Genomic DNA, 21,211 nt, shown 5'->3' with positions numbered 1-21,211 from the left:
TAGCTCTTTATCTTCGCTACGAAAGATCTTGAAATTTTTTACAAAAAAGTATGAGATATCACCTTATTAAAATTTCTTCTTTGTTTAATTTTCTTTGCATGACATTTGTTAGGCTTAAGACTGCTCTCGTAATTAGTGTAGAATTTCGCAAGCGAAATGTATTAGACATTCGAGCAAGCAGGGAAAAAAACGCAAGGATAGACAGGCAGGTGCTCCTTTGAATATCTCTTGCGATTTCGCACTACCCAGCAACAGAAGAAAAAAAAAAGTTATTGACAAATTTTAGAGAAAAAAAAGAGCAGAGGAAAACATCTTTATTCCTTTGACTATTGAGTAAACAACGATTCCATATTGCTTTAATCGCATTTACTAAGGAGAAAAGGTGAAAATCGCACTCATATCGCATGGTTAAGAATAACATTAACTAATCAATCTTTTTTCTCCAACATTGAAAAGACATCGAATTTCTCGTGGTTCGTGTCAAATCTAAATTAAAATAGATGCCAACAATTATCTAATCTTATCTCATCTCATCATATCACAGATTCCAAAGCACATCATTTTCGAATTTGATTTTTTCGAAAATAACAATTTCTTAGTATGCGATTTATGAAACAAATAACGCTTCGCGCCCCCATATCTATCTTCGCGCCACCATCATTTGTGATAGATGGGGGTGCATTCGCGCACCCATCTATCACAAATGCTTAAGGATCACAATCCTTGCCAGTTCTCATTGCCATGTTCTACTCCTTTATTCCAGTTCGACTATTAAATTATGGGAGCAACTGCTAGTTGCTCAGCATTCATCTAGATGATGCTGTCCTCACTGAAGGGTTTGTTGATGAAAATTAATATTTTGTTAACGGGTTTTGAGAAAATAGTTTCTGCAACGGATAACTAGTTCATAGAAAGCAAACAAGTTAATGAGAGAGAGAGAGAGAGAGAGAGAGAGAGAGAGAGCACTGTAACAAAATGATTCACACAGATAACACTTCAGTAAAATTTGCTATAAATCTAGAGATACTCAGGTTATGAAGTAGTTAATTACAAACTTAGTTTTCAGAATATTTCTAAGGTTTGATCACAATTAATTTGCATCGTTTATATTCAATGAGAAGAATGCGAATGCAATCAGTGATTCTTGTTCTCTATTGGTTAACAATGACAGCCATCAGCTCGAGCTTCGTATGTGGAATTAATGACTGGAATATATCTTTATCATGTGACGCGTGGGGGAAAAGGAATGAAAGGACTCATGCGACTGTTGGAATGAAGTCAGAAATTGTAGATTTTTAATGCTTCCTTTAACGGAGAAATTTATCGAGCTAGAAGAGCAGTAGTAATGACCATTTTTCGATGCAAGTTTGAAATCACTAATCTGTGATTTAAAACAAATTTCAAATGAAATTATTTGGTTCGCTAATCATTAATCTGTGATTAGCGAACCAAATAATTTCATTCTTAATTAACGAAAGCGGATACTTGAAAGAAGCTTTTCGATGTTATAGTGAGATCGTCAAATAGTTTTATTTACACTTATTTACAAGGTCATGTAAAATAAGTTCCACTTCCCTGTGGTGTCATAATGAATTTTCAGCCTCAATTTCGATAATAGATATTAACTGCAATTGCCTATTCAAAAGTTAGTTGCAATAGTAATTCAGAGCCCTGTTTACTAATATTAATCTCTTGCGATTCTGTCCTTCCTCCTAGTTGCTTAAATCAAGTGATGTTAAACACAGAAAATGGTGATTATTACCGCCAAATACTCTTCATACATATGGATACAGAGGAAATATAATCAAGAAAGTACTTCTGGCAGCAAAATAACTTCGGATATTTGTATTGTGCATAATGCACGTGAGCTTAGAATTGACATGATAAGCACGTGTCTGGAGTTAGTGCAAGCAAGCATCTCTAGTCTCTAAGATGAATTACAGGCTAATTGGAATGGCCACTTTTTTGACTTCCAAGTATAAGACGATATTTGGGAGAGGAATAGATTCTCTCCTGAGGAAAAAAAAAACCTTGGTTGAAGTTCATTTCATATGGGTCGGTAGGTTGTTACCTTCATCATCGCCATTCACTGAGGTGCTTTATTTTTTCTCGCGTTTCTATATATTTCACGTAAACCTGCTCACACCTGATATGAAATACTGTTCCTCAGTCAAATGAAGTTCCATTTAAAAAACTTGTTAATGGTTTATGGGTCAATGGTTTCATAAACAAGCAGAACTGCTGGAGTTGGGACTCAGAGAATTTAGGGATTATTCACCGGCGTGGATTGCATCACCTCAACTGCACGGTCTGGTGCGGTATAATGTCAAAGAGGATCAACGGGCCCTACTCCTTTCCAGATGACGTCGATAATACAGTGACGAACACTAGGGAGTGATATAGGGCCATGATAGAAAATTTTGTACGCAGTGTGGTAGTGGATGACCCAAGATGTGGAGCAAGCGCCAATACTTCCAGAGTCACAATGGAACTCCTAAGGTACTTTGTTGTCGACCAAATAATTTCCGAAGACCTATAATTAATTGGCCATCATGTTCTCCAGATCTTGGAATTACCTGAAGGAAAAGGAACAGCCCCCAGACAATCCAACAACAGGTTCTGTATTTCTTATGAGCCAAGCGGCATATATGATAAGATACCATTAAAATATAGTTCGGTATAAGTTTTTGGAAAATGAATGTAGTTGAAGGGATGATAAAAATATATCCTTAACAGATCACATGATTCGCGTAATAGATTTTTTAAATAAAAGTTTCTTGCTTAATTACACTGTAGGCAGTGACTCTAAATCTAGTAGTTTAATGCTTCTTAATATCAACTAGTTTCATCTTTGTTTTTTTCCCGCTCTTAAACACCGGATTAGTCTTCGTGATAAACATCGCAATCTCAGAAAAGATGATCCTCATTTTCATAAAAAAAAAAATAACAATAATCCTTCCGCGTCATATATATTATTGAAATTTAACTCCCCTAATGATGGAAAAATTATAATTTTTAGAGACGATTAAGACAGTTTCTTGGCAAATAAATTGCGCTAAAATTTGCTTACCTTGAACTAGCATAGCGATTTAATTAAATATTTTGGGGTATATTTATTTCATATTAAGATTTAAGCGCTAAGTAATGCGATTCCATTGTTTGGTTTGTAGTTTCTCATAAATTAGTCGATCCGTCTTGAGAGGATTACACTCATTCGGAAGCAACCAGGTGCGACTTTTAAACTGAATGCGAGTTAGTCGGTCTCACACATAGATGGCAGTTTTTTTTCCCTCACTAGAAACTGGAAATATTCAGCATGCACAACATTAGATGGTTAGAGAACACAGTCAGTTAACAGACATATATAACAGACCATTATATAAAAGATTATGTGAATTACGTGTTTATCGGGACATTATTTAGATGATTTATGCTGAAAGTAATTTCGCGAATCTTAATTAAAAGCCGTTAGCTAATTTAAAACCGTCGATGGCGGGCAGCACTGAGATCATCTAAAAATATCTGAAACATCTCTCAACTAAATTAATAATGGATTAAAGGTACGAATGAACATATTTGGAGCCCGCTTCCAATTCAATCGTGTTACGAATGGCCAGATAATGGAAACACCCGTATATCTAGCATTATCTCCTGGTGCTATTTATCAGAGTTGAAACTTAGGACGAGGATACTCCTTTGGTCTATGGTAATCGTTTCATTCAAATGAAGATGTTTGCGAAGTTTGGTTGGAGTTGAGTAAATATCATCACGTAAGAAGTGGGCATAAGTAAGTTTTTTGCGCACAGATTTCTAATTTACCGCAGCTCTTTCTCTTACTCTCCGCTACACCAAGGGTACGGAATCTAGTGGATGAGAGCGGGGTATCTTTAAGGACTTCATCCTGTTGTATAGGGAGAGTTAATTTCTTTCTTTTCGAGAAAGAAACATAGAAATATTATTGTTTGTATTAATGTATTAATCTGTAGCATCATTTATTAATTATTTATTTATTATTACTTAATTATTAATTACTGTGTTTTTCGTACTAAAGGTTGGCTAATAATCAATCTAATTAGTAAACCATTTCCCAATGAAATGAATTAAGAAATACAAATTATTTCATACATTAATTTCAAATATTAATAGTAAGAAAACGTATGACTATGTTCTCGTTTCCTCTCTCTCTCTCGCTCTATCCCATGATGTATCATATGTGGGATCCTAACACTGAATTTTATTGTAAAGGAGTCGAAGTTACGTTTCTTAGTATTTCGATTTTCAGCTATATAAAAATGAGTTGGCGATAAGATAAATTGATGGAATAAGATAGATTGGTGGAACTTCCTAACACGTTTGAAAATTCCACAAATCTATCTTATCGGGGGAGATAAATTATCGCTGGAGAGAGAGCGAAAGAAAGGACTGGAGCAGGTAACAAAGTGAAATCAAATAACCGATTTAGTGACAAAACTTAAGACTTCCAAAAACGATGAAATCCAATAATGCTACGAAAAGACTAAAACTCAAATCAAAATCGTGGAGCTGGTTAGAAAAGGATACATAAGGAAATCATTGAAAACTTGATTTCCTAATGAAAGTTGAAAAGTGTAGTCACCATACACAGAGAAATTAGCGAAATTTTAAAGGGAAGCTAATATTGAATTTCTGGATGTTTTTGTATTAATATTTGAAAGCCTAAAAATTAAGTTTTATTTTCGTTGATAAAATGGTATTCGGGACATTTTAGTCTATCCAAACAAGTGTTAACGTCATTATTCCTGCACGGCAAGCACTAAAATGTTTATTTTTTTCACAGCTTAGCTCTTCTAAGCTGTGGACTGGTAAGTGTGAACTAAGTATACAAAAGCTTGATTTAATCCTCCAATTCTCCTGGAATCCTTTAACGACTTCTTCGTAGTTCTACTATATTGCTTTGTTTTTTAATGGTAATGGCGTCTTGGCTGACGCCATTAATTATATTTATTTATTTATTTATTTATTTTTATCAGGTGAATTTCGCCGAAGACTTGTAGATACATTCGCCTTTGCCCATTCAAATGGAAAATTTGATTTGAAATGTATCGGCTATCATTTTAGTTGTACTCTTAGATTCAACTGTAAATATCAATCACGATTTCTTTAATTTGAGCAGATAGAACAACGCCAATTTGCTGTAGACAATCCTATAAATAAATCACAGTTCCAAATCCTCTCAATCTCTCTCTCTCTCTCTTGGCAAATAACGTCATGTAGGCTGGCCATTCGTTCACTCTCTCGTGAAAGGGGAACAGCCATTACACGCGAAACCTGAATTGCATACAAAGTTAAAAAGTTTTAAACAGCAGATGGAGGTGCCGGCATTTGTGTTGATGGCAGTTATTCACGGAATAAGCGTCATGAATGCGACTAGAGCTATAAAGACAAATGGAAATTGCTTCACTCAAAAGATTAAGATTTAGAATACACACAAGCGCAATCTTCGGTATCGACGAGCTAGAGTTGTATACACACACACATACACAGAGTGAGGATTGTAATCACGGAGATTGAAGTGGAGTTTACGGATTTGTTTTCTGCACCCACTCACATCATGAAAGTATAATGTAATAGTGTGTACGATGGTAGCAGAATCCCGTGAGTTTTCCGACACAACCAAAACCAGTTGTAACGTCCAGCAAAACAGCGTCTTAAGATCTTTGTTTATCAGGTGAATTTAGAGTGATGGTAACGAAAGGAGAAACAATTCCGATTGAATCACAGTAGAGTGAGAGATGATGCGATTGCAAAGAGCTGTTTATATTTATATTACAACTACAAAATGTTAGGAAGCATCTCTTCGTAATGTATTCTAAGTACTTTATATAACGCAATTAGAAATATAAAATTTGTTCGTATAATACATGACAATAGGGTTTTTTCAATGTATACAGTTACACGAATGCTTTGTGAACAGAAAAACGCCTGCAAATTATTATTGCAATCAATATTATTAGAAAAACATTTAAATAAAAAGCCATGAGCAAAAAACAAGAACTGCTAATGCTTTCTATAAGCAACCATACCGTGCGCAGGGTAAGCTTGATAATTTTTAAACAATTAAGTACTTTACCTATAAACGATTTAACTTCTGTTTCAGGACTCTATCTCTAGAATTTAAACATTAAGTCCAAGCCAAATCATTTTTAGTAGCCCGCATTTCAGACAGTTAATTAGCTGATGTTTACCTGAAGTAGTGAAGGTAAATTATTACAAAAAGAGAAACTGTGGATATTTCTAGAAAACTATTACTTTCATTTATTAGTAAACCAGGTCAGCATGCATTTAATTTTAACAAGATGCGTTTTCGTAAATTCTTTGAAATAATATCAGCTTGTTGATGTGACACTAATAATACCTTCTCCGTTCTTCATTACTTCAACATAATATTCAGGAGCATTTTATATATATTTAAATAATATAATAGAACTGAGGCGTTATTCATATAGAGCATACATTTGAACTAAATTCCGAAATTTAACAAGTAAGCGCTTTAACTTTTACATCCAACTGCTGCTTCACTCCTTAAACCCCCCCCCCCCCCCCCCCACACACACACATATACATACACACACACCATACCGCCTGTCTCTCAGCACGCAAGAATAAGCTAAATTAATGGGCGTAGTACAGTTCCTCGCTATTTTTTTTTAATTCACAAATGCACATGAGCCTACGGCAACTCATGCGACAATGGACTTGTAACAAATCCCAAAGGAGTTAGATTTAGAATTTTAAAACCTTTGGATTTAGAAGCTATCGGCGAGCCAAACAATGCGACTTTCTGGCCATGTAGTTCTAGTGATATGCATCATCATCATATCGCCATTGGTACATTGTTCGCGAACTTTCAGCGATGGTGTCATAATAGTAATTGTTAAGGATTTTATTTGATTGTTATAGTGCCACCTACTGCCTTCCTTGCTTCTAAATCATAACCAACACAACTTTAGCATTTGGGTAATATAACCTGAGATTATTCTAGCATCTATCTAGCCCACATTCTTGTCCTACTCCTGTCATCAGTGGTAGTAACTTGAATTACATAAGCCTCGTATTCTGCTATGCGAAATAAAAGTTGCTTACATGAAGGATGGGAAACATCACATTGACGTTCTCAGTTTGTAGACTATTCGAGAAAAGTATACATATGTATATTATTTAACTAATGATTTTGAAGTCGCAACATGTCGTTCATATAAATTTCTCTCCTTAGTTATCTTTAAGGGAGGGTCAAAGGTCCAAAAATGATTATATAAGCTGACTGAGTGCAGAAGACATCCTCATTGACTTGTGTGGATATCTTCGGTAGTGTTATCAGAACTTTACTTTTCATATGTTAACATTGTTTAGGAATAAAGTGTAGGCGGGACCATTTCGCTCGCGACTAATATTAAAAATTCAAGTTATGGATATTAATAGAATATGTCATGATGAAGGAAACCAGATATCGATTATAATCGCGTGATCACTGCTACTCTTTGCTAATGGTACAATGTCTGCTTGTCAAAATATCGCTCAGCTTGTTGTTATTAAGCCACTGTGAAAGATGTTCATTTCAGATAGGGACAGATGACCACTAGGGGTATCACGTAACTTCAACCGTTCTCTGCATGAGCAGATGTCCAGTAACTGTCGAGACTCCCCCCCTCCCACCCACACACACTTATTTATCCTTGCATTAATTTATAAACAACCAGGCAATCAGTTTTTGGATTAATCGAAAGAAACTCCACATTAAATAACCCAACTCTATTATCAAGCTAAAAAAAATATTTTAATAAGCTGCATGCCCACCTAGATGTATTTCTCTTCTACTCTTAAATAAGACACGTTATCGCTCGAACATTAATGAAAAATAAGTGCTTATTTATTGTCCAATTTTAACTTAATATGAACCAGAAGTATTTGAACAATAGCAGCCATTCAAGTGTTTCGTGATTCATCTTGTAATAACTTTGAATGTAGCCATCCATAAGTTAAAAATAAGTACATTATTGGAAAGTGAGCGTTGTATTAATATCCCTAGCTGTTGAAGAAATTCGATTTTATATCCTCTGCACTTAGAATTTCCAGATGTTTCATCACAAAATTTCGTGAGCAGGACTTGCTTTCTACATCTCTTCCATCCTCATCTTTCCGCTATCATTTCTTAGGTCAAAGATTTCGCGAACAAGTTCTTCGCTTTTTTGTACTCAAGAGGAAATAAATATTTATATTGTCGGATCCCCCTAGTAGCAGGAGAGTGCTTTTCTTGCTCGACAGCTATATCCCTAAGTATTTTCCTGACGTGTAAATCCAATATAAAATTTGATTAAATGCGAAAAATTCTTATTGCCTACACGAAATCTGTGCAGATAACATTAAATGTTAATTAACAAAACGTCCATATAAATTGGCAATTATTTATATGCAGATTTTTTTACAAATAGATCTTCTGTTAGATAAGATCTCTCAGTAATGAGTATCTGCACCTTACAGACTGTCATCATGTGGGGCGAAAAATTCTGTACCTCATCAGCATAAACACTCCACTTGAGATCGTAAACTCTGGCATAATGGAGTTCAGTGACATAATTCGATTTTAAACCCCTTGCAGTTCTTTTGGTTTACAGGTTAGTGATTGATCTGAAACTAGAGCTGTTAACATACCGCTCATAGAATATCCCGGTCAGTCATTCTTCCTCTATATATACGCGTCTCACAATTCATCTATCCACGCTGTACAAGTGTTTGCCTTGCAGGTCCATTTCACTTTCCAATCTGCTAAAGAACGATCCTGCTTGGAATATGGAAAAAAATGTCCCACTCTTCAGAAAGATGAGTAGTAAATGATGCAATACCAGTTGGTATTGCATCATTTCGTTCTGGAGTAAAAGAAGGAGAAGAGTGCTCATAAACGTTTATGAGCTTCAAATGAACTTCTTTTGGCGTTAAACCTTCTTTTACAAAGAATTTTATAACAGCATGATATTCAATTTTATCCATTTCAAGTGATACAGACAACACTTTTGCTTCAGCTATAGCAGTATAAAACAAACTACTTGATAAAATGACTTACAATTTCACATGAATGCTTATGACAGATGTATCAACTTAGAAAAAAAAAAACATCGTGCCGATAGTGTTGCCATCTATGGTCGAGGCCGAGAACTTTTCAGCCCAACCTCGTATTTCCACTTGGAAATTAAAGGATATATAGTGTGTGTGACTTTTTTTTTTGCTGGGAGAGAAGAGAGAGAGAGATATTCTATTTCAGCTTTATCTCGTACGAGTGAAAGAATATGAGGCAATGGAAATCTGTTCTGATATAAAAAAATAAAACAAAATACAAAAGTCTTTTGTATTTTGCTTTATTTTCAAACGTCGACCTTTCATAACATCAATTTCTATGTAAGGTGAAGTTTTCTTCCTTGATATAATTTCAATCATTAATTTTTCTTGACCCTTGTATGCGTCCAAGAGATTAGATTTTCTCCCTCACTCTACTCTGTACGGTGCATTGCTTCCTCAAGAACAATTAGCCCTGCTCAAATATTACATCCATTCAACTATGCGATATTCTCTTTCCAGCTACCTACATTACTAGAGTGTTATGAATTGAAAACTTCCGTTCGTGTGAATCCTAAGTACCTTATTTTTCATTAACACTGTTCGTGAGCTACGAGTTATATAATCCAGGAATCCTGTTCTAAAGACCAGATATGAAACCTTTTCATGTGGTTTCAGAGCTTCAGGAAGCAGAGAGGTGGTCTGCCACCATTAGATTAAATTCATCTAAAATTTAAAGCCATCTACAAACGTCCATACCCATCGTGGAATTCGAAGCAAAAACTTGTTGTTTGTTGTCCAGTGAAAAGCATCTCCACTGGGCAACAAACGATTTTAAGCTAATTTTACTCGAAGAATTTTCTGAATACAGTGCCCTGACTTTTACAAGTAGCGAGTAGTATTGGATCGTTTTGCTTCAAATTCTGTATGCCATAATGGGGGAGAGAGAAAGAGAGACTGATACAGTTTAAGATACCATTACATACGACAAGAATAGACAATGAATCTGAGTGTATTTTGGTTTCCTCTCAAAGGCGTCAGAAATTCTTCCTGATACGTTTCATTGCAATTGTAAAATATAAAACTCTAACAGTATTACCTTTTATCCTCGTATCCAGATCATAAACTCTATTAAAATATTTATTGTTAATAATATTGCTCTGCTTGAACAAGAACAGTAGTTTAAATAAATGCAAAAAACTTATAAAAATTAAGTGGATATTAGATCCAGCATTATTTCAAAGCCGAATGTAGAAACTATGAAAGTTTCATAAAAATTAAGTTGACCAGAAAGGTTCCTGGAATACATCTGCCGAACTGTCGCCTTTTGGCTCTTTATTTTAGGAAAAGAAAACATTTATAAAATAACCAATTGTAATAATTGTTGCGGTAATTCCTTCTCGGATTTTCAAATAAAGTCATGAACTTCATTGTTGCTAGCATTATGAAATCTAGCTTCTAAATCATAGCAGTATTGTCCACAGTCTGTGCATCGCAAAATACACAGTAACAGATATTCAAGTGGCAAGATTAATTTTGTAGATAATCACGTGCCATGTTGTAATGCAATATGCAAGCGTTGTTAGAAGCACATCTTTCCTGATAAGTACAACGGAGATGAATTATTACATGAACAGAAATAAACGCGATTCAGAAACAGAACCTGGAGATAAATTGATTGCGGAGGATACATACTCGTAGATAATAATAAACGAATGTGATTGTGTAAGGGAGAAGTAGTAAAAATTAAAGATTTCCAGATAACGACAGTATTCAATGCGGAACCGAGTGAATAAACTCGTATCTACTCCGCATTTTCCCATTATTGAATCTTGAACTGACTAGTGTTCTCCTTATTGCCTGCGGAATCGCAGTAATACAAGAAACTATCAAACTTACATCCGTCTCCCACGTAAGTCCTCATTGCCGATGACCACCCTTATCTATTCTGATTAATATAATAAAAACGGATTATCAGCTGTGCTTATCCCACTGTGCGTGCTTGCCAGACGGATTAGCGGAGAAGTCTCGCTTTATGTATCGCTGATTCTTACTGTGGACATTAAGTTTAGACAGTAGAAGAAAGTTAGCAAGTTTAAGGCACTTACATAAAATACGTTATTACAAAGTGTGATACATCGAGAATTTCTCCGAGGAAAATGGGGAGTGAATTTTTACACTCAATACATTTTAAGAACCGAAGTTTTGGGGTCTTAAGAAGTGCCCCTTATAATGAATGACATTTTTCAGACTTCGCATCTTATATTTCCATTTAAGAAAGATATGTTGCTAAAAATGATCTAATTAATGAATTCAAATTGCCATTTTTCCATTATGACCAGTCCTAATTAAAAAAAGCAGATGTCATGTATCCAACTCTTCCTACATATTCTCTCTTGTACGGACTATTAGCAAAAGAGCCTCTCTAGTTATTGGCAATGTTCATTTGATTAAAAAGCGTTGATTCGAGTCTTGCGACTACGAAAAAAAAAAAAATGAAGAGCCTTTCACCTGAAGTTGAATTATGCTTTCCCATACGAAAATGATAGGTTTTTAACTCCCCAAAACTCGTGTTTTCCGTGAAAAACATAAACCGGCCATTGAAAACACTTTGTGTGAAAGGACATAACTACAGGCTTACTATTACTTCTGTTTGCCTATTAAGCCTGTAGTTATGTCCTACAGAACTACAGGCTTAATAGGCAAACAGAAGTAATAAAATAAAATTTATGTATTACATGAGGGGATAAGGAAATACAATGAACATTGGAATACTGTAGTAACATCCAATTTTTCTTTCTTTTCACAGAACATATTTCTTTACAGAGAAAACATTAATATATAATATTCTATTTTTCTATTTAATGTTTTCGATGAAAAGTTATATTTGCACTAATTTTTGATTGCTTTGACATAATGTTCTTAATATTTTTTCCCTTTGTAATAATCCAAATATTATCAAAACTTAAAGATATACTTTTAAATATTCCACTTAATTCTTTCCACATTATTTACAATTAAAGTAATTTAGTTATAGAATAGCTCGGTTTCTTTATTATAAAGAATTGTTGATGCCAGTGATTAATCTTTAATTTACCTGTTGCAAGTCTACTTTTCACAGGTCTGTCACATTATTCTTCTTGATTCGGAATCCTCATCCTTTTGTTCTCCTTCTGAATGCCGTAGCAATAAAGATATTTACTTCGTTGTTTTCAGATATCCAGGCTCTGACCATCTTTTGCACTACTAATGACGGATAAATTATAGTGAGAGCAATTTCCTCTTGAAATGACATAAGTTGGCTACTTAATGTGTAAATAATATGGAATATTTAACAGTATATATTTTTTAAGTTTTGATAATATTTGGATTATTAATGTTTAATGATATAACATCCCACGTTTCCATCGTAAATCTTTTCCCCAGCCTGAATTCATGTTTAAATGTTTGTATTTTTCAATTAGTCAGTGTCCCTAAGAACACAGATTTTCATACGTTTTCTGCTGCCTCCAAGAGATGACGCTGTTCTTGTTCGTTTTCGGACGATGACCAAGATAACATGGAATTGTCCAAGGTTTCTTCTGTGTTTATCTAGGAGGATGATAATGACAGGTAGTAACATCTCCACTGTTAATTTTGCTTGCAAGATGAGCTAAACAAAGAAAACCTAAGGCGGCTCCCACCAATAGTACCCTCCTGAGGTGTAATATATCCGATCAAGGGGGAGCTGGTGGTGGTCTCTGACAACAAACACTAGATATATCAAATGGAAAAATGTGTTCAATTACAAATACTAATAAACTGTATGCAGTCAGCTAAAATGTATGTTACTATAATGTACCCCCTTTCCGGGATCCTTATTCTTCCAATTACGGGAACAGGTGTTTTTTGTGACGGTACTGTCTTTATCAATCACTATTCAGATAATCGTTGATAAAGTTAAGGACAGCGTCATATCTTGGAGATACTCGGTGAGATGACGAAAAATGTACTTCATTTGAAAGTTATTTATCGATGAAAATTAAAGCATTTAGGATGATTTTGCTAAGTAACAGATTTATAATAAGAAAGTGTAATGTTCGTTGAAATATGTAAAAGTGTCATAGAATTCAAAACAGCAGGAACTTGCTTCCACAAGACGGATCAGTCATTGGTATGCAAATCACGAACTGGATGACTAACGACAGACGAAGAAACTCTGTATGGGCTAGAAGAAAGTAGTGATAGGAGTATGAAACTAATATAATTTTCTTGAAGGAATAATTTCACCATTGAGAAATTCTCTGCCGTCTGTGTGCAATTAAATGTGTCTTGATTTATGTGAATCGCTACAGTCTGTATTATTATAAGTGTTCCAAAAATAAAGTAAAATTGTAGGATTAAAAACAACTTATTGAAGGAATCGTATAAGCAGTCAGATAGCCTTGTGGGGCGCATGAGCAGTACAAGGAAGAAAAGGAAGAAGTGTTTAAGTTTGTCTGATACCCCATACACTATTATTGATTGTTATCCATTGACATTTTCTATATCGATATACTAAATTCGTCATATCTGACTATGAGACAGTATTTAATCGAAATCACGAGCCACTAGATGAGATAACTGTCACATCCTGATGGATAGGGTGCGCGCCATGTACTCCGCCACAGAAATTGCGTACTACATTCTCTTCTACGACATATCGTCGTAGCTTCAGTATGGCTGAACGGATATCATTTGATCTACTTGATTGAATAAACACTGAGTACACCACTATTCTCTGTTAATGCACAAAATAAAATAAGACAATTTACTACAAGCATATATAATACATAAGAGCATTAAATTAAAGCATGAGAAACATGAAATACAAGTAGAAATATTAAAATTAAATTATAATCAAAAGATAATGTAATAATTGAGAACCTTGAGAAATTGTATAATTTATTTTAAAATTGAATATTAATATTAACATTAGAAAACTATTTGAAGCATTTCTCAATTGGAGAAAATTATGAATAGTTGCAAAGATATTAACCTTTTACTAAATAAGTTAATAATTTATTATTATTATTATTATTATTATCTGAGACCTCCAGGGAGTCGAGGATTCATCGAGGGAGGCTGTAAATTACCCAACCCAGCTATCATACCTTCTCTTGAATTCATTTAAACAAAATGCACTGACTACCCGTAAGGGCAAATTATTCCAGTCACTCACTGCTCTCTGGGAGAAAAACATAGCTCTTAACCCTTTCTTAACTGAGAACAACCTTAACTTACATAGATGCCCCCGTGTTCTTTCCCCGCCTTCCATATAACGAAAAATTTCATCATTTGAAATTTAAATAAAAACATTTAATTCAGGGTTATATAATATACATTTAGGCTCAACTCTGACAAGAAAATAATATAAATATCTTAGCATACAGGTCACAATATCTTATAGATTCAATCTATAAGCATTCTGCTGTCAAACTTACAGCTTCACAACATTAAATTAACTTCTAATAGAGTTCGATATCACCAGGAGGAATCACACATATATTTCTGCACTGAAGTAACTTATAAATGGACAGTTCTTACCTGGTAAATCCTATGCTCATCAATTTCACTATGGGCTCACTTAATAACTGTATTTATTTAGCACACTATGGCAGCACTAATTAGAAAAAATCTTCTCAATGATAACTGAACTTTTAATGGTTGCATTTTACATGTATGGACGTATTTGGATAAAGGAAAATGCTCATTCCTTCCTTAACACTATTTGATTAATTCAGCACTCTGTTAAAGTTCCATGAAACTAATGGAACACGCAGTAATTCTTTAACTTCTAGAATTATTCTCAGTTGCCTAATACTTTCCCAGTAATTTAATTGCTTAATTACAGCAATCCTTTTCTGCTACTCCGTATTTTCCTCGTCTGCCTGTGCTATACTAAAATACTCTCCTATCCCTGAATGGCCCGTCCTGATAAAGAAAAGAGCCCCGGTTTTCTCCGTTCTTTGCTTATATACCTTCCTTCTATTTTCCCGCCAAAATTGTTTCTCGTGCTCTGTTTATCTCAATTCCTTCTCTCAGTTCAATACAATATCTTGCCATTCACGCACGCGCCAGCTATTTCTCGCCCGTCTCCATAGTAACAAACAAAATAAAACCAAAACAGAAACATTGCATAACATTATATTTTACACACTGGTAATAAATAAAAACTAAAATATTATATTTCACATAAGGCATATTAAATTTATATATACAGTTTCTCATAATATTAAATCAGAAATAAACAATATAAACAGAGTGATATTTCAAAATTGTTTCTCGTTCAGAGTTCTATTATTGTCAACACATATTTTAAATTAATTAATAAAACTTAATAAATAAACTCAAGGCAATTACATGAATAATAATTTATAACAAGAGATTTACATAAAATAATATTTACAAATGTAGCCTTTGCCATGGCGGATTATGTTGGATTCTGAAAGGAATATTAATAATTTAAATTTCTCTTCATTCAGAATCCAACACACTGTTAAAATGAACCCTCTTGTGTATTTGAAAAATGCACATAAAATTAAATGGGAAAAAAACTTATAAAAGTAGGCAAGGTAAACGCTTTTCAACTGAAAGTGAATTAGCTTTATACAGAGCAAAAAAAAAAAAAAACAGCCAGAGAACGTACGCTATTTTCAAACAAATTGTTCCAATGGATATATAAAAAACCACTTTGTCCTACTAAATTAGTAGGACATAGTTTTCATAACCAAGTATCTTTGGTTTTCATAACCTGCATATACCTGCAGGTCAAGAATTATAATGACCCTTAAAAGACAATGAAGTAGGCATCTTCAGTCATCGTACTCCGCCATTGATGTTACTACACAGAGGAGTACTTCTCTACTTGTTGCCCAATGGACTTTTGTTTTTGGCTCAGAGTCTCCACTTTATAACTTTATTCCTTTAAACTGGTCTTTCTACCTCTTTCTAGAATGATGACATCTTGGATTTCTTTTCCTACTGGATTGTAATTAAATTACCGTTTTGAAAATCTGGAATAATTGTAATCTTAACCTCACAATTTTTTTGCTTATACCTGAGTTTCATGTTCTTTCTGTTTGCAAATTAGTATAGTATGGCCAACAGACCATCGTATTTAGTTTTCAAAGCAAATTTAGGTGTATGGACCAAAGTTACCTCTTTTTTTTTCCAATTCAGTTTAGCAAACACACCCATAAGTTTTATTATTCTCAGGGAAGTTAAAGAGGAAGGTATGCTTTTATTTCCATCGCTCAGTGTAAAACTTTAAAATAAGGACCTACTTAAAAAACGTTCCTAAAATTTAATCTAGCATAAGCTCCGTGCTTCCTCCCAGCCTGCTCTCCATGCTTGTATTAATAACAAAAGGCTAATCAAAGACAGGAAATTTTAGTAACAGAGAGAGAGAGAGAGAGAGAGAGAGATTAAAATATGCTTACGACGTCTTGAGATTCTTGTTTCCATTCCTAGAAACGAAACAATAAAGAACGCCGAGCGAAACACAAGGTGCTATCCAAGATACGAATAGCACGTTGAGAGGCAATCATGATATCTGCCTATTATCACCTCTGTATGAGTGCAGCCATTTTCCAAGACTGAGTATCAAAAATATGACTCGAATGGGAAATTTTTTAAGATTAAACAGACTTAATTTCCTTTATTGTCCACGCTGTTATCGCAAGCACTCCACAGCGTTTTAATAGGGAATGGTCATTGACGAGAGCGCGGATTTCCATCGGTTTCTATGGTTACATCTTCAGTAAATCCTCTTTTCATTAGTAAAGATGGGGAGAAAGAGGATTCCGATGAGATCGTTTTCTTTGCTGCAGTCTGTTTAACCACAATATCGCTGTGCCGTATTGAACGCCTGTAACGACACGAGGAGGTAGTAAATATACGCAATTTTCTGGGACATTCATCCCCATTAGCCCATAAATAACCTAATTAGTTTACCTAATCATTACTACGCACACCCTCTTTCTTGGGATTTAATCATAATTCCAGGGCTTATGTCTAACTTATTCCAACGCTACTCATGTCTTTGAAACATAAAGGTGAATAGTTTTTCATTGGAGTACTTTGGTCCCTTAATAGGTGCCCATTAGAAGCCTGTTCTTCCTCCTTTTGCTGCCGACAGCGGAAAATAGTTTCTCGCTGTCGGCAGCAAATATCGTCAAATAATGTATTTATTTTTATTTATTTTTTTTTAGCTGTTTGTTTGTTACATGCGTGTCGAAGTTAGTTATAATATAAATTATATTATAAATAATAATATTGATAATATAATATTTTGATGTAATAAAATAAATCGCATATGAATAACTGAGCTACATTAATAATGTAAATGTTGTAATCTAATCTGTATTTTTCTCTTATCTCATAATATTTGGCAACCTACCATAACTAAAGAATTCGGACTGTCTTTTCATCAGAAATTATTAACGTTAGTTAAAATGATCAGTATGCAATAAAAAAGTCAGTATCCTGATATATGTACTATCAATTGGTGTTCAGGCTATTATGACAGTACCACGTGAAGAAGTTTACATTATCAATAAACCCCTAACAACAGTTTTCTGCCGAAATTCAGAAATGTCTTTTATAAAAAAAACGCTCTTCTGATAACCAGTGAACAAAAACTTCGGTCTTTTAATCTGAAGTTTTTTTTTTTCGAATTTGAAAAGTTTTTTCAAATTCAAAACGGTACAAAGATTGTTACTGTGTGGAATCCAAACTTGTCTTACATCCTTCCACCGAAAACCAAACTCTATTTTATGACTTATTTTAGGAAGACAATTTCGTCTGTTCCAAATAGTTAACTAGAAAATCTGACAATGGCGGGCAGTGAAAATAAATGAAAAACAGTAAGCTATGCTGCAAGTGACACTCGCAAAAGTCTGCAATAACTTCCGTTTAAGGCTAAACGCTATAAAGACTGCGCTATTTGCTTAATTATGTCTAAACAGACTTGACGACTGACCTGTTTTACACCATCCTTGAACTTGGTATTTTGTTTCAGAGGGAAGTCGTTTAAAAAAACGAGCATTATAGTTATTTTCTTTCTGATAGATGGAAATACTCTAGTGCAGTGTTTCCCAACCTGTGGTCCGCGGACCACCGGGAGTCCGCGAGTAATTCAAAGGGGTTCCGCGGGATATTTTATTTTCATTAAAATTTATCTTATCATGTTGCTCACACCTGGCCTAATTGATATGTTCATATTCTTCCGAAGTGCTACTGCTGACTAACACTTCATTTAAGCATAAATGGCGATAATAATTTTAAATGAGAAAAATAAAATGAAATTAATATATATATCTGTTGCGACAAAGTAAAATATTACACAGATAGCACAATATTAAAAAGATAGTTTCGTATAAACTTTTGTAGAGTACATTTTGTCGTTCATTATTTTGCCATCATAATGGGGGTTTAAAAAGTGACAGTTATGATGAAAAAAAGAGAAATCAGCCAAAAGGGAAGTTAATACAAAATATCAGAAATTTAATATTAATGTATTAATACTGGAAGCATTTATATAAGATTCTATTCTTATTTACAAAATAGCGTTTGGAATATTTGCAGTTCCAATTCCCGTACATGTTTACAATATCTTTCCTGTAGGGTTGGCGCTAAAATATTTGAAAACCAACCTAACTTTTATTTTTCCTTTTTCATTTGTATTCTGCTGGAAAGTGTGATGTAAGGGATTTAGGCAGAATGGCCTTTGCAGAGTTCGACATTTTTTCTCCGTCATTTGCATATCTATTCATCTGAGCTGACTCAGATGAATCGTTTTCAAATTCTCGCTGCTGCTCTCCTCCTGGACATCTGAAAACGTCATTTAATCCTCTAAGAAACTGCTATCCTTTAACGGCTTCCTCGTAGCTCTAATGTATTGCTTTATCATGGTAACAGCGTCTTGGCTGGCGTTCGCCGAAGACTTATAGATACAGTTGCCTTTGGCCGTTCATCTGTCTTAAAAGTGTATTAGCCATCATTTCAGTTGTGTATTTAGTCAAAAAGAAATCCCAACCACGCTTTCTTTAATAAAAGCAGATAAAACATCGCCAATCAGCTGTATACCATGCAATAAACAGATCACAAATCACAATTCTGAATCCTCTCTTGGCAAGTAACATCTTCTCTGTTGGCCACTCGTTCACTATCTATTGAAAAGAGAATAGCAGTCACGCGCGAGAACCGAAATGTGTACAAATTTAAAGTTTTAAAGGGCATTTGGAAGAAGTGTCGGCACTTGCGTTAAAGGCAGTTGATTTATAACGGCAGTTATTCACGGTAATAAGAGTCATGAATGCGACTTTGAGATATAAAGTCAAATGGGTTTGAATTGTTTCAGACAAAATATCAAGGTTTAGAATACACATCAGCCGATCCTTCGGTATCGGAAAGCTAGGATTGTTATGCACAGTCAGGTCTGTAATCAATAGGACTGAAGTGAGCGTTTCTGATTTGTTTTCTCCGACTGCATCCAGATCATGAAAGTATAATGTAATAGTGAGTATGACGATGGCTGAATCGCTTGTGTTTTCCTACGCAACCAAAACCAGTTCTACCGTACAGCAAACAACCTCATAAGACCTTTTGTTTACCAGATGAATTTAGACCAAATGACAACAAAAGGGAGACAATTCCGAATGCCTCGTAGCAGATTTGATCGCAAATAGCCGTATATATTACATTACAAACACAATGTTACGACTCCATCGCTTTGTAGTGAATAATACGTGTATAACTCAGTTCAATAAGAATGTTTTAAAATTCCTATGCATAGCACGTGACACTAGGTCATTATATCGATACGAATTAAAATTACACGAATGCTTTGTGAACAAGAAAAGGTCAGAAAGGGTTATTGTAAGTAGTTTTTAAAATGCAATGATATTGCATTTTAAAAAAACATTGAAAAAAAAAAAGAAAAGAGCAAAAATGTTGGTTTCCCTTTAGAAACTGCATCTGTAGCGTGCTGCGCAGGTTTCAGAAGTCAGGGATTATTTATAAAAGTTTTTTTTTTTCCTAAAAATGTATTAACCGCAGATATGAATGCTATGTTAGCTTCTATTATTTATGATTCCTTGGTGTTTATATTTTATAAACCGCATTTTACGCAATTTCAAACAATTTCAATCAAAGTAATTTATTACAAAAGGAAACAGTGTTCAGATATTGCTGCAAACTGCGACTTTTATCTTATTAGAAAAATATGTCAATACGGTTTTTATTAGAAACAAACTTTAAACTCTTCGAAATGTCAGCTTTCGATATGACAGTAACGATGCCTTCTCCATCTTCAATACTTATCATGATATTCAAGGTCGTTTTTATATAATTCAATGAGCAAGACAGTAAAACGGAGGCATCTCTCTGAAGCTCAGCAAGCACGCGCTTTTATTTTGAATAACGTGTTGCTTCATCCCCCCCTCCCTCACCATCACCGTCAGTCTCGCAGCACACAGGACCGAAACGAAATTAAGGGAGGTAGCACGAATTCTCACTGATTATGCTTCGTAATTCACAAAAGCAGACAAACTTGTTTGGCATGTACTTATTTACATGCACATATTTTCTCAGACGTTAGATATGGGCCATGACATCACTACACCAAAGATACGTTCGCCCTTTTTCTGCAGGGGACATTATGATAGTGACTAATCAACTATTATTCAGTTTACGTTGAGCATTCTGTTTGGTGTTGAATGCTATCGACTGCCTTCCTTCTTGCTAAACTGAGACTAATATAACCCATGTTGATAACTGTCGACTCTCAGTTTTTGTTTTCGGTTACTATTCTCTCGTCACCAGTGGAAGTAATTTGGGTTAATTCTCGCCTACATAAGAATTGTCCGATTTGGCTATACGAAATAAATGTTTCTTACTGAAAGACAAATCCAATATTCGAATGCACACTTTGAATGTGCACATTTTTTTAATTAACCTAATGATTTCGGCGTCTTAATGTGCTCCGCATGAATGTTTTTCCTTTTGCTAACTTAAGATGTAAGGCTATTATTAGAATTATTATTTGAGGGCCGAATGGTCCGAAAATGGTGCTGGTTGATATCTTCAAAAATTCTTTGATTTG

At 34.5% G+C, this 21,211-nt stretch overlaps 1 protein-coding gene and 1 long non-coding RNA gene across 7 annotated transcripts in view; both read right to left on the bottom strand.

The window, feature by feature from the left end:
* LOC150094407 (uncharacterized) overlaps window positions 1-15,005 on the bottom strand; it is an 849,964-nt gene extending 834,959 nt beyond the window's left edge. For all 6 annotated transcript variants that reach the window (XR_016550250.1, XR_016550249.1, XR_016550254.1 and 3 more), the window contains exon 1: window positions 14,653-15,005. This is a non-coding gene — a long non-coding RNA (uncharacterized LOC150094407). The remainder of the gene's footprint in view (window positions 1-14,652) is intronic.
* Window positions 1-21,211, bottom strand: part of LOC150094406 (uncharacterized) — a 127,814-nt gene that overhangs the window by 3,840 nt on the left and 102,763 nt on the right. The window lies entirely within an intron of this gene.

Source organism: Typopeltis vanoorti, chromosome 22 (assembly GCF_054136105.1).
Source record: "Typopeltis vanoorti isolate ZY-2024b chromosome 22, IOZ_Tvanoo_1.0, whole genome shotgun sequence".
Classification (NCBI taxonomy): Eukaryota; Metazoa; Arthropoda; class Arachnida; order Uropygi; family Thelyphonidae; genus Typopeltis; species Typopeltis vanoorti.
The sequence above is the reverse complement of the archived record's forward strand: the minus strand, read 5'-3'. Positions and strand labels throughout refer to the sequence as shown.